General features: G+C 38.0%; 1 long non-coding RNA gene across 1 annotated transcript; it reads right to left on the bottom strand.

Moving 5' to 3' along the window:
* Positions 1–2536: 2536 nt before the first annotated feature.
* Positions 2537–11577, bottom strand: LOC131406534 (uncharacterized). Its single transcript, XR_009220175.1, has 3 exons — positions 11478–11577; positions 4849–5004; positions 2537–2654 (listed from the first exon to the last, which is right to left on the bottom strand). It is a non-coding gene; the product is annotated as an uncharacterized LOC131406534 (long non-coding RNA).
* Positions 11578–13078: the final 1501 nt, after the last annotated feature.

Raw genomic sequence — 13078 nt, 5'->3', positions numbered from 1 at the left:
CTTTGCCATGTCCCAAAGAGAAGAATAAATGCCCTTAAGATAAGGATGCAACTTCCCCCTCCTTGGCATTTCCTTAAGGATAAGCATTTCTCCCTAGGCTGGGATTTGACTGCTGCAGTCATCCTGAGACAACCCAGCTGGAGACAACAGACTTGACACGAGCCACGCCCTCCCCACTGTGTCCATCAATATCTGGCAGGGCCATCTTGTGACTATTGTGAAAGGGACATTGCAATCTGATGTGATACATGCTCTTTGATGGTATATAACTGCCCTGTACACTCCACTTCTTTGGTGCCCTTCCTTCCTTAGGGAAGGAAGGCCGAGGGCCATGGTCCTCAAAAGTTGGTTCATAGTAAACTCACCCCAATTTTGATTTATAGATTGATTATGGATTATTTACATCGACATGTTTTACAAGTAATAAAATGTCTTGAAAGGAAAAAACAATAAAGCAGCAGCCCTGCATTACACATGAAAGTTGTGCTCCCCCTGGAGGGAAAATGAGGATACGACATTGGTCGAGTACTTGATTTTATAATCTACTGGGGCCTTTCAAAAATATAGCTATTATTGTAAGAGTAAAGATATCCTTAAGAATACTGTCACAAAACAGGTTTTTCCAGCTTCTTTTGTCAGAGCTGAGACCGACATCAGGCTGGGGCACTTGAAGAGGCATGGTGGACTCAGCTGAGGGTTATTTAATTACTGTGAGTTAATTAGCCAATAGTGAATAAGATGCAGAATGATTAAAAACAGGTAAAGGGACATAAAGTTGGAAATAATTAAGAAAAATAATGTCTTCAAAATATCCTCTCATTATTTTTATAGCATTTTTTTTTTTTGAGGCATGACTAGGATAGTATGTTAGATTTTTCTAAATCCTTATCTCCAGGGCATATATTACTGAGTTCTTCATTATATATGATAATACCAAAGAAAACCTGGACAAAAGTATTCTGTACAATCAACAAGGACAAAACATGTACAACATTGTTCTATATATTAAGATTCCAGCTGTAATAGTCAAGATATATATTCAGGTGTGTAAAATTATAATGATTTGTGATTTTTCTCGGGCTGTGAACCATGGTAAAATATATAATAACAAGCAGAAAACCTGATGAACTAGGTGATTTAAAACACCTGATTTTACAGCTTGGACACTCAAGGGTGAAATACATCAATTTAAATTTCACACCTTCTCCTTTCCTTCTAGACAGTGAAGTGTCTGGAAGACACAAAATACATAAAATTAATTGAGAGTTAACAGTATTTGGAAGCAGTTGAGGTTAAGCACTCAACAATGGTGACCCTTACTTCTGGAACCATTGACTCTTTGTCAGAAGTTTATTGTATAGACAAGTTCTCTTCTTAGATGATTTGTGCATGTTTCATAGAAGAGAGACAGGGCAGGAGAATTAACTATCACTCTACACCCGTCCCTTTACTGTATTACCTCATGCAATTCTTACAGTAATCCTTTAAAGTAACTATTATAATTCATATTTAACTGATAAAGAAAACCATGTTTAGGGGCCTGCCCGGTGGCGAAAGCGGTTAAGTGTGCTCGCTCCGCTGCGCCGGGCTGGAGTTCGCCGGTTCGGATCCTGGGCGCGCGCTGACGCACCACTTGGCAAGGCATGCTGTGGTGGCATCCTGTATAAAGTGGAGGCAGATGGGCATGGATGTTAGCCCAGGGCCAGTCTTCCTCAGCAAAAAAAGATGAGGATTGGCAGATGTTAGCACAGGGCTGATCTTCCTCACAAACAAAATAAGACCATGTTCTCAAAATTGATCAAGGGTGAGAGGGAAGATCTGAACATCAGTCTGTTGGGTTTTATGCCTCTATTCTCTCCACTGTGATAAAAATGGTACTTCAACATGGGTACTCCCCATCTGGCTATTTAATACCAGTTCTTGCCAGCATCACTGGATGAGATGAGATGAGAAGTTTATTTCCAAAGTTATTCTATTATATTTAAACTATACTATTTATGAGTCAGATGTCAAGACATGTTTTAGAGGCAGAGAGAACAACTGATTACTTCACCTACACATTTTTCAATTTTACTATAACTTTCGTGTGTCACATTGTGTCAACTTTGTGTCAACTTTACCAACTTTAGTGCTTCACTGTTCTTTTTTAAAAAACTCACAATTTCATTTTCCATGTAAAGCACCTTGCTGTTTTCTTCTTAGTCACTAGATGGCAGTTCTGTATGTCTGTAAATTACCACTGCAGCAGGAAACGAGAGGTCTTAAGCCAGTTTGCTCTGTACAAATGATGGACATAGGAGGATTTCTGGTCCATCAAGGCTGCCTGTGTTATTCCGTGGCCGTAACGGGGGTGTCCAGGACTGCTTACTCAGAGGCATGAAGCAGAGTGAGAAAGCATCCTCTAAGTTCTTCTTCAGATGTGAGTTCATGCACCTATCCTCTCACCTGAGCACACTGGAGTTTATTGAATGTGTTCTGACTCTTACTCTCTCTCTGTAGTTAATAAGTCTGGGAGCTCCATACCCCTATTCTCAACTAAACGGAGTTGAGGGCTATGGTGTTGCCTGAGAGTCTGATGCTTAAAGCAAACGCAGCTGGTGCTCATGTGGAGGGAAAGAGCGACAGCTACTCCTGGAGGGCTTTTATTGATGCTCCTGTGGAAGGAACAAGTTTAAAATAAAACCACATTGCTTAAACCTCACTAACTGATTATTTTATTTTCAAGTAATATGCTGTGAAAATCTATGTCTAAAAAACTATTTCATAAAACTGAAACAATTCTGTTTTTTATTCTCTGGTATTTGAAATACGATTAAAACTGTAAATCCTTTAACATTCTACAATATACAAACAGGCAAATATGAATTATATTCTCAAAAAATGTTTGCTCCCATGCTAAAGATTAATATATGGTAGCAAAACGGGTTACCACCCAGTTTTTAACTAAGTTTTTGCTTTTGAAATTACATATAAAATTTGTGTTTTGAAGTATTTTCCTAAAACTCAGCATCTTTCTGATATAAATGGACTAGATGACAGGTAACTAGAATGAAATTTGATCTTTAAAACTCTAGCTTTGTGTAAGAATTGATAATATCAGGCAGTTGAAAGTTGGGTCTCTCCACATTATGATATTCATTAATTGTGAATAGCCACATCTATTACAAAGTGCTGAATAATAAAAAGAAATTAAACAATATCAGCCTTCTCTTACCCCACATGTACAGTTTATATGCAAATAAACTCTCAAAGGTCAGGAAAATGCGTATGATTTCAGCTAACTGGTAAAATACTATCTCATTCCAGTTTTAACCTCATTTGAAATTGACTTAAAACTCTTCTCATAGGATCTTGCTCTGATCAGTGCCCCCTGGTCCCCTCAATGCCTCATTTGATTGCAAACTTATCTGAGGAATTGAACATTCTTTTCCATTTGTTCTCTTTAAGGTATCTGTGATAGTGCCTTTTATACAAATTATTATTATTTTCAGAAACATCTTGGGCCAGCCTCGTGGCTTAGTGCTAATGTGCGCAAGCTCAGCTACTGGCAGCCCGGGTTCGGATCCCGGGCGTGCACTGACGTACCGCTTCTCTGGCCGTGCTGAGGCCAAGTCCCACATACAGCACCTAGAAGGATGTGCAACTATGACATACAAGTATCTACTGGAGCTTTGGGGGAAAAAAAAGGAGGAGGATTGGCAATAGATGTTAGCTCAGAGCCGTTCTTCCTCAGCAAAAGAAAAAGAGGAGGATTAGCATGGATGTTAGCTGAGTGCTGATCTTGCTCACACACACACAAAAGAAACATCTTTATTTAGGGACAAATCAAGGAAACAGATGTGAGGAATGTGGGGTCGCCTAGTTGATGGTGCTTGAAGGATTCCTCACGTGAGTCTCGGCATAGAAAAGTTTAAAGAGTAAAGCAGCATTGGTCAGATCAAAAGTGTAGGGTGAACATAATTCTGAAGGAATAATGATGGAGACGTGAAAACAAGAAGCCACTTGAATTGCATTGGAAGATATTAGACACATCAAAGGGCTGAGAAAAAACATTGTTTAATGTAAGTTCTTTCTAAACTCTAAGGCAAAAAGTAATATGAATTCACATGGTAATTATAAACCATAAAACATCAATTCACAAGACAAGTAAACAACTAAAGTAGAAACCAGAATAAGAAAAATAGAGGTTAAAGGAGAGATGGAGAGAGATGGTTGGGGTCAGAAATCATGGCTGAGTCATCCGTGAAGTCTCCCTCAGACTCTGATCATTCTTAGTGCTCAGTAAACACTTTGAGCCCATGAGCCTGGGGAGGGGCAAAGTGAGAGGTGGTTGGGAGGGACCACAATGCAAGGATACCCTTGTGGAGGCACTGACATTGAAAATCAGTGACATTTTGCCAAGGTGTTTACCATAATATATTAAGGATTATTCTGGAAAGTTAAGGATTTTTCTGGAATGTGTATTTTCATTTTATGGAAACTCCAACTAGCCCAGAGAATGATTTAGACATTTCAGCTTTAGAAATAAAGAGAGGGGCCAGCCCTGTGGCACAGCAGTTAAGTGCACGCGCTCTGCTGCAGCGATCCCAGGTTCACATGTTCAGATCCTGGCGCGCACCGATGCACTGCTTGTCAAGCCATGCTTTGGTAACATCCAATATAAAGTAGAGGAAGATGGGCACAGATGTTAACCCAGGGCCAATCTTCCTCAGCAAAAAGAGGAAGATTGGCATCAGAAGTTAGCTCAGGGCTGATCTTCCTCACAAAAAGAAAAAGAAAAGGAAATAATGAGAAACTTTTCTGTCAGTTTTAAGAATGAAAACCAGTTAGCATCTGGAAAACAGTTACCATTTGAGATGAGAATGTGGAGAAAGAATTAGATGTCACACGTTGTTTTTGCTTTTCTCTAGGGCAGTAAGTCTTGCAGGGGGAATGAAGTTCCATCTTTGCTCTATTGAGTTTGAGAAGGTGTAAAATTCATTTGTTTTGGGCAACACTGTTGACCTGTGGAGAAAGACAAATGGTTCAAGCAGCTGATCTAAAGGAATAACTGAGCTCATAAAAGTTTTTAGCTAATAAAGGGTGCTTCTTTATTGAACTTTACTGGACATCTATTGACCTATATATGCAAGGTATTTGTGGTAGGTATTGAGGGAAATACAAAGAATTATAAGGTTTCAAGCTCCTCCACATACATGAAATTGTTTGCAAGATGCAATTAGATTCTACCAAGGTATTAGAGTATGTTGTATTATAGAACTTAAAAAAATGGGAATGTTATCCAGAAATTGTAATTAAGGACAGCTTCTTAGGAGAGGTGAACTAGATCAATTCCTCAAAGGGACCACTTTTGGGCAGGCGGAGGGAAGAAAGAATGAGGATTTCAGATGAAGGAAGAGGGGAAAGATACAGACGTAGAAAGGAACATGGCATTTGAGTATGGGGGTGGGGAAGCCATGACATGCACAGTCTTTCTGTGACTGAGAGGCAGCTCAGTTTCCTCCTCCAGGAGCCCAGCACTGCTTCCCACCTCCTGGCCTCCTCCACCTGCAGATCCCCCGCCTGAGCCAAGGCCTATCTTATCTGGATCACTGCCTAATCTCCCAACAGGTCTCTTTACTTCCAGTCTTAAATTCTTCTAATCTTTCCTCCACAATGCCTCCAGAGTTACCTCCTAGAATCCAAATTTGCTTAAATCTGACATCTGCTTAGACTCCTTCAATGACTGCTCAGAGCATCTGAGAGATCATTCAGACTCCTGAGCTGGACACGCAGGCTTTACCTTGCTGTCCTCATCTTTAGCCTCATCACCCACTGTGTCCTACATGTTTGCTTTGTTCCAGCCTTAAAAATACCATTTTCTGAAATCTTTAGCATCCTTTATATCTGTATTTTTATATGTGTTTCTTCTGTCCTCCTACTCACTTTTTTGATCAACTTAATTCCTATTTCTTAATCTAAACTCATGTCAAATGTTCCTTCCTCTTAGACACTTTTCCTGAGAAATCTCCATCCAGAGACCCCTTTTGATGTCCCCACTCTGGGACCCTGTACTTATCTACTTTTCCATAACTGTTGTTTTATTCATGTCTCATAAACAGTGAGCTCCTTAAAGCTGAGACTATCCTACGTCTTGATAAATAAATGGCGAGCAATAAGATATATTGGAGCATATGTGGAAGCCACTTAGTGTAAAACTAACTGAGCCTGACCTTGTTTTTTTTTTTCCAAAAGGGGCCTGTAGCCTCTGTTCATCCATTGTATATCCGCTTTAAGCAATTAACATGTCCCAAAGACAAAAACAATGCCCTTAAGATGTAAATGCAACTTCCCCCACATTGGCATTTCCTTAAGGATAAGCATTTCTCCCTAGGCTAGGATTTGATTGCTGCGCTTATCCTGTGATGACCCAACTCCGGACAACAGCCACGCCCGTGGAGACAGCAGACCTGATACCCACTGTGTCCATCAATCCACATGCTGAGAGGTCGTCATGACTACTGTAAAAGGGACATTGCAATCACATGTGATACATGCTCTTTGATGGTATATAACCACTCTGTACACCCCACTTCTTTGGAGTGCTCCATTTCTTCGTGAAAGGACTCTCCTGGGCTATATGACCCTCAAAGTTTGGCTCATCATAAACTCACCCCAGTTTTGATTTATAGATTGGTTATGAATTATATGACATTCTATTTGTCCCTCCAGTATCTAAACACAGTACCTGACACCTTTGGGGCACTCAGAAAATGTTTGATGAGTGAACAAGTATGTAGGAGACTACACTGACTGGAGAAGAAGGGGCTTTTCAGGGAGTGGTAGAAAATCCGCTCACATTCCTACCATAGTGATTGAGGCTGTGGGCTTTGGACCAGTTTGTCTGGGTACCAATCCCAGTTATTCCACTTTTAACTGGGGAACCTGTGCAAAGTATTTACTCTCTGAGCCTTAGTTTCCTCATCTATATAATGCGGCTAATGATTACTCCTTTCTCATAGGGTTTTAGTGAGATTTAAATGCATTAACTTATGTAAAGTACTTAGAAGAGCTGCTGGCACATAGCAGGCACTAAAATATTAGCTGTTCTGTTATCATTATTGCTCTTATATCTGAGCAATACTCTGGTTTTGAAAAGATGCTTTCATAATATTGTTGATTCTCATTATTTGTGGATTCCGTGTTTGCACACTTGCACACTAGTTAAAATGTACTGGCAGCCTCTGAATAAACACTCACAGGGCTTTCATGTCCATTTGCAGATATGCACAAAGTGGTGAAAAATTTGATCCACTGGATGAGCATTTTCCCAGCTGAGGGGAACCAGGTGACGCTCTGCCCTCGTTTCAGCTCATACTGTAAACAAGTGTCCTTCTTGCAGTCTATTTAGTGCCTCATTTCTTATCTTTTTGTGCTTTGTGTTGGTGACTTTGCTGTTTAATATGTCCCCCATGTGTAGTGCTGCAATGCTGCCTGGTGTTCCTCAGGGCAAGAGGCTGTACCTTTACAGAGAAAGTATGTGTGTTCAACAAGCTTCTGTCAGACACGAGGTACAGTGCTGTTGGTGTGAGTTCAATGTTAATATATCAACAATATATCTTGAATAAGGTGACTTTAAAGAGAAACACACAGAAAATAAGGTTATGTATTGATGAATTGAAGAAAACGTAACTAAGGCTTGCAGCAACCTAGCCCTGCATATCCTGTAGTAGCAGTGGGTCATATTCACCAATTCAGTTTTCACAGTGACTTTATAGAATGTCACACTGTGTATAACGAGAACTGACTGTATCTTATGTAATCCTCACATACTACTTTATAGTAGGCAGGGTAGGGAACAGGGTGTCCACATTCTACAGGCTATTACAGACCTTATGAGCTAAGTAGAGAATTTAAAATGTCTTGTGCTCACCATAAGAGCCATGAGATTTTGAGCAAGGAAGATCTATGATGAACTGATGTTTAAGGAACAGTTACCTGGCAAGAGAATGTAGTATTGAGAGGAAGAGGGAGAACTGAGCCAGAAAGGAGGACCAGCTGTTAAATTCTCCAAGTATTCCCATTGTTAGGTGAGGAGATTCAGAGCTAAGGTGCTGATGTGATAAAGGAAAATTAGCAGCCAAAGGATGAAATAATGGATTTGGTAACAATATATAGTGTGTAAGTTAGGCTGTGGATCTCAAAGTGGGGTCCATGGACCAGCAGCATCAGGATCACCTGGGAACTGGGTAGAAATGCAAATTCTCAGGTGCTGCTGCAGACCTGCAGACCTGGAAACTCTGGGGTGGGGCCTGGCAATCTGGGTTTCAACAAGGCCTCCAGGTGCTTCTGGTGCCCATCAAGTTTAAGAGCCAATGAATTAGAAAATGATTCAAACACGTCACCATACCCAGGTAAGCTGCATGGCAGGGAAGTGGTATTTGTTTAGAGGATAAGATGCATTTTAAATTTTAGGCAAACGTAGTTCAGTGTCTGTTTCACCGTAAGTATTCCAGAGATGCCATTTTAGCTCTCTGCGTTTAAGCTCTTTTTTCCACAATATGTTCTCCTTTAGAGACCCTTTGGTAACTTATTTACCACTTACCACATGTTCTGAGAGTCCCTTCTTTCTTGAAATCCCCTTTCAGACGTGAAAATATATTTTATTTTTGTGCACAATCTCCTTTATTTAAAATCTGGATGTCTCTTCCTATAGGATCATGTATTGCACGTGCAACCTTACTGTAAATTCGGAATGCCATTGGTTTGTTCCAAAACCTTAGAATGTTTTAGAATTTAGAACCTGATGAATAGAGAATGTATAAGCTTCTGTGTAGGACGCATATTTTTCAGATGTCTAGAGATATCCCAACTTGCCAGTAATGTGGCCTTAGATTTAGCAGAACTTGAAAATCTGAATATAGTAGAAAATGAATTACATCTCTCATATTAACATTTACAAAATAAATGATCACAATGTTAACTTACCAATAAGTCCTTCTATATTCTAGACTCTGAAAGTATCTTGCTTACATAATAAACATGACAAAGTTTCAAAGATGAGCCAATTAACTTTTCAGCAAAAGCTTTACTTGAGTGTATCTTGGCTTCCTTTTTGATAGTTTTAGCCTTAATGTTACAGTAATGTTTTCTTTTTCTGGGAATCAGATAATCTTGTATTTGGTGAACATTTTAATTTTTAATGGCCACTTGTATTTTGTGATATGCACGTGTTCAAACAATCTATAAGAACTAACCATTACCACCCACATATAGGATTATACAGGAATGGAGGAATTTTGGCTGACTTGTTGTATATATCTGTTCAGCCAAAGCAGATGGCAGACTCTACCACTTACAATGATTTAGGGGTTTGAAGCAGTATTTTTAAATACAAATAATCTCAAAATTAGTAATATATAAAGTATGTTACTTACAGTGTTAACTAATCAAAATAGTTAAATTTGTTATTTTTTCTCCATTTATAATGATGCACCCATTATATAGATTCTGTACAAAATTGTAAAGATCACTTTTTTCCTTTTCAAAATTTATTTATTTTAATTTTTATAGTGAGAATCTTAGTGTTGGGTAAACTGCTGCACAATTAATGGAAATGCTGAGAGTCTTTTGGAAAAGAGTAGAAGTCGAAAGAGAATGTGAAGTACATTTCTCCAATGTCAAGTCCTTTGAGCCTCCGTCTAGTTTTACTTGAAGAGATGGAAGATTAATTACCAGCAAAGGACACAAGAGAACAGGCTGCCAACTTGAGAGCTTCCCACTGACCACAGTGTGCCTGGCAGACGCTTGGAGATTAAATCTGGGCTTTGTCTATGGGTGGACCCTGAGAGGAGGATTTTGCTTAAATGACCAGAGAATAGACAACCATTTTTCTTGATAATAAGTAATACTTGCCATGTAAATTTTTTCATAAATCTCTGAATAAAATAAAAATATATAACCCATATAGATATAAACTCTTACAGACAAGCCCCACAGCCTTCTCTAGAGAGCTCAACAGAAAATGTCTCAGCTGACTGTGAATTGGTCTTCTCTAAAAGCCAGCCAGCCCTTCACTGATAGTCCTGGATAAGGAAGGCCAGATACAATTCTTTGAAGATGTTTAGCTGAATTCAGAACCAAAAGTCCTACCTCCAGTTGGCTCCTCTGTGAGAATGGATGGCCAGCCTTATTTCACAGGCTGGGCAGTTGAGGTTTCAGATGAGCTTATTTGCCCTGTTCCCCAGGGATGCAAAAGGAGGAATGTGACATTCATTCAGGGCTGAGATTTTGCAGGTAAAGATAGGGTTGTCGGGAGAGAGGGAGAATCTCCCTCTGCCCTTTCCTTAAGGTTCTTATGGCTGGCCAAATAATTAACAGGACAGGTTAGAAGGAGAAAATAATACCAAGTTTAATAACATGTATGCATGGGAGAAAGCAAGGACACTGCGTTTCTCAACACAATAGCAGAATTCTCGTCTTAAATATCATGTTCAGCCAATGACAAAGGAGGATGTTGGGGGTGGGGGGAGTCAGTTACAGGAGATTACCACTAAAGCACAGTAAACAAGAGTGAGGTTATTATGCAGATTTAAGGCCTCACCTTTTACATTGATAAGTTTCTAGAAATGAAGTCATTCCCCCTCTTCCTAATACAGAGAGGCAGATACCTTTACAAATGGAGATTTCCCTTATAAATGTAAATGTTTGCCTGGCAACTCCTTGCAGGGCCATCCAAAGAATATGGCCAGAGACAGAACTTCTGATAAGAGGGGCTTGTTGGTGCCTTTTCTATTGTAACATCTATTGTACATTATATTTACAGCCATCATGATAATAACTCCTTCTTGAAACAGATGTTTTGTTTTAAATTCTGTAGGCAGTTAGTGGGGGAGGTCAAATGCCCTCAGAGAAAACAACCAAGGTAAAGAGATAGATTTCTGGGTGGCCAAATCTTGATCTTCCATAGGGACATAGAAGGGAATAAAGATTTCAGCAAATTGGTTTTTTGTTCTCTACAGTGGAAGTAATTGAATAAGAAGATAGTCTCTCACTCCAACTTCTCTTCCCTGTTTTCTATCTCTAATATGTCTGTAAAAATTCTCTCTACAAAAATTTCAGTCTTCTTTCTTTGCAGCCTATTATCATCTTTATGAATTCTTTGACTTCACCACCTTCTTGGCACCACAGTGCTAGCCATTGAGATATTATTATAGATTCAGTTTTGCAATTTCATCCTCTTATCTCTATTTCCTCTGCCATTTCTTAGTTTTAGTTCTTATTGTATCTTATGCTTGAAAACATTTCAAGCTTACAGAGTATATCAGTTCCTTATCTTCTCAAATTTTTATTATCTAAATACCCTCAAATATCACTTTTTTAAAAAATGAAGTGAAATAGATAATAGAACAATATACTGTAATAAATTGACCACTTATAAAATTAAGTTCAACCTGCAATCCCTCCCCACTTAACAGCGACCATCTTCTATAACTCACCATGCTTTAGTTTGGGCAGGGTCAGTTTATCAATGATTTCTGGATGTTTTAAACCACATGAGATAAATACAGTGTAAGGTAAAATTGTTATTCTCACAGAAGTTGTAGAGTATCCTGATGGTTATGGAAGTTGGTGGCGGAGAACCTGAATCATATGAAAAGTAGTTGATTAATTAGCAGCTGACAGAGTTTGTTAATTTGGCAAGGAAAATAATAAGACATAAATGTTGAAAAGATAACTTTGCATATCAGAGTATTGTCAAAGGCCACTGGGGAAATTCATAATATTCTCAAATACTACAAAAAATGACCATTTTTTCATAAAAGATGTCATGCATGATGGCATCATATACTTCTGTCAGAAAATTTGCAATGAAGAAAATTAAGACTTGAGTCATTTTAATTTTAATGATTTGTTTCTGCTTACTATTAGGTTAAAAAACCCTTTTAGAAATAAAGTGGTAAGGAATGTACTTGCTTAATTTTTAATTTTTTTTAAGAAAAAGTCTTTTTCACATTTAAAAAAATATTTATTTGTATTTATTTTATGCTGAATTTATTTGTGGGCCCAAAGCCTTTTTTAATTAACTATCACCAATTCTTTTCAAACTCTTTCAAAAAGTTGAAGAGGAGAGAATGCTTCTAAAGTCATCCTATGGGGTTAGCACTACCCTGATATGAAAGCCAAAGACACTAAGAGAAAAGAAAACTACAAGTCAGTATCTTTGAGGAATATTGATACAAAAATCCTCAATAAAATAATAACTAACCAGATTCAGCAGCATATTAAAAGGATTATACATCATTTTTAAGTGGGATTTATTTCTGGAATACAAGGATGTTTCAATATATGAAAATGAATCAATTTAATAAACCATATTAACAGAATGAGGGAAAAAAACACAGGATCATCTCAATGGATGCAGAAAAAGACTTGACAAAACTAAACATGTTTTCATGTTAAAAACACTAGAAAACTCTCAGAGTAAAAGGAAGCTACTTCAACATAATAAAAGCCAGATATAGAAATACACAGAGAACATCGTATTCAAGGGTGAAAGACTGAAAGCTTTTCCTCTAATATCAGGAAAAAGGCAAGAATGCCCACTGTCACCACTTCTATTCATCATGGTATTAGATGTTCTAGCCAAAGCAACAAGGCAAGAAAAAGAAAGCAATAGCATCCAAATTGGAAAGGAAGAAGTAATATTATATTTGTTTACAAATAATATCTTATATGTTGAAACTCCTAAAAATTCCCCAAAATTTGTTAGAACTGATAAATTCTGCAGAGTACTGGAACACAAAATCAACATGCAAAAATTAGTTGTTCTTCTATACATTAATAATAAGTAATCTGAAAAAGAAATTTACAAACTTTACATTTTTATTTACAATATCATCAAAAAGAGTAAAATACTTAAGAATAAACTTACTCAAGGAGGTAAAAATTCCAATGATGTTTTTTGCAAAAATAGAAAAATCTATCCTAAAATTCATATGGACTCTCAAGGGACCCTAAATAGTCAAAACAATGTAGAAAAAGAAGAACAAAGTTAGAGAAGTCACACTTCCTGATTTCAAAACTTACTACAAAGTAA

This window comes from Diceros bicornis, chromosome 5 (assembly GCF_020826845.1).
Source record: "Diceros bicornis minor isolate mBicDic1 chromosome 5, mDicBic1.mat.cur, whole genome shotgun sequence".
Classification (NCBI taxonomy): Eukaryota; Metazoa; Chordata; class Mammalia; order Perissodactyla; family Rhinocerotidae; genus Diceros; species Diceros bicornis.
The sequence above is the reverse complement of the archived record's forward strand: the minus strand, read 5'-3'. Positions and strand labels throughout refer to the sequence as shown.